Source organism: Benincasa hispida, chromosome 9, assembly GCF_009727055.1.
Source record: "Benincasa hispida cultivar B227 chromosome 9, ASM972705v1, whole genome shotgun sequence".
Taxonomy (NCBI): domain Eukaryota; kingdom Viridiplantae; phylum Streptophyta; class Magnoliopsida; order Cucurbitales; family Cucurbitaceae; genus Benincasa; species Benincasa hispida.
This window is the reverse complement of record NC_052357.1, coordinates 46,347,251-46,349,511: the sequence shown is the minus strand read 5'-3', so window position 1 is coordinate 46,349,511 and position 2,261 is coordinate 46,347,251.

Below are 2,261 nucleotides of genomic sequence, written 5' to 3'. Positions count from 1 at the left end.
CGATCCTCATAATCTCCATCTCCCATGTCCCTTATCAGAGAGAAACAAGGGGAAGGATTTCCTTAACTAAATTAAAAAAGAATTTAATAGAATATTTAATATATATATAATAACCACCTTATCATATAGTATATATTAAACTATATGTTATATCAAATATAACAGATAACCTATAGTTTTTATATTGTATCAAATAAAATATAATATATATTTAGAATTCTATTAATCGTTTATGATATTTAATATAAATAAAATTCATATTAAATTTTATTATATGAATCTAATTCATATAATTAATATTTGAATCATATTCAAATATTTATTTCCTCTCAAAATAAACTTCATTTTACAATGTATCAAATACATTATACTAACTATATCATATATAATTAAATTAAATTAATTATATCATAAATTAATTCCCTCAATTAATTTGAACAATTCAAATTAATCCAAAATTAAATTAATTCTCAATTATCCCAATTGAGCTACAGAGGAGACCTTATAGACCTGTAGATTGAATCTCCAATGATACTTGGATAATTAATTAAACTCTAATTAAATTACCCAACTTCCATTAATTGCTGTTCACTCCACTAAAGACCGTCAACTACACTCTTCGCACTACAGATATATTTGTGTGTCCATTAGATATAACCAATCAACAGTGCGATAACCCTTCACAAATTGCTCAGCTGGGTCAAAATTACTGTTTTGCGCCTGAGTTACATCTAACTCCTTTAGTATTACTGATCCCTCTAACGAACAATAAGTCATAGTCTTATTTTAACCAAACCTCTTTCGAGCCAAGAGAGGGTGTGGTGTCACATTGTTCAAGCCCCAGTTGCAGCCTTTATGGGAACAATTTATCCACTTACCCCAACATTAAGGAAGAAGTAAATTATGTCTTGTGTAGTTGTGTTCCCAACTCTCTGATCAGATGAGTCCTCAAAACTCTAGGCATAATGAGTCGGTGAACTAACCACTCTCAGCCATGAAAATCAAAGGACTGCATTCATAGGTAGGAGTTCATAACTAACTCAGGATTCAGGTCATGTAAACTATGTTTATGCTGGTGAAATGTAAGTCTCTACTATTAGCGGTGTTATATAATGAGACTATTCATTTCGTGGACCGGTCTTATACAAACCCTTTTGTATAGAACACCCTTGCTCACATGTCTCTACATGAATGATCAGGATCAGATCATTTGTAGACCTTTACAACAATTGTAACATCTACAAAGCGGGCGCATTCATAGTGTCACAAGGATAAGGTACTCAGCCTTATCCATCTACTACAGACCATTTAGGTTTTCACTTAAACACGATCAACCTGTATGTCTCCACATACATGTTTAAGTTATAGAAGATAACATTAGATGCTTGCTTATTGGTTTTGTGGGTTAATGCTACTAAATACCGAATAAAATACCTCAGATTTTATTAAATAAATAAACTGTTTGTACAAATAATTACAAACTACAGGACCCACGAAATTTAGGACATCAACCTCAACAAGGTGATCCCAACTTTCCAAGATCGATGGAAATCGATTGATGAAAACCAAAGTATTGGTGGTCGATGGAGGTTTTTGACAAAAGCTGACATCAACTGACCGATGTTCACCCATAATAGACACATTGTCCCATAAAAAGACAAGCTAGAATACTTGTATTTCCATCACTGAGGTATTCTTTTATTGATCTAATGTTCGAGGCCTATCGAGACCAAGAACAAATAATTTTTTGGTCGCTCTCCCAAGCTTGTACACAAGTGGGATATGGTTATCTCACAGGGAATCTATTACTTATTGAGTATAATTATCGAAATAAATGTAACAAGGGGTTTTGTTGGTGATCAAACAAGGAAGTAAAAATACACGCAATTAAATCGCAATGAATTAAAAGAGATCGAGTTCTTTTTAAAAATTCAATTAGAGAGATGCAATCCGGGGATATGTGCGGATTTTGCAAGATTCTTTTCATTGGGCATTAATGACCTGGACACTCTTCCATAAATGCAAAACCATTTATCAAACTAATCGATAAATGCCCCTAAGTATTAATTAAGAAAACTTTAACTAAACCAAACTTTACAAAATTACTCTAAGGTCAAGCTCCCTAAGTAACAATCCAAGTTTACATTAAGTGTTATGGGGAATTGTTGTGACGAATGATAGATTAGAAAGCCTAATTCTAACATGTGATTCATTTATTATTTTTAATTAGTTCATGAAAATACAATCAACAAAATAAGCTT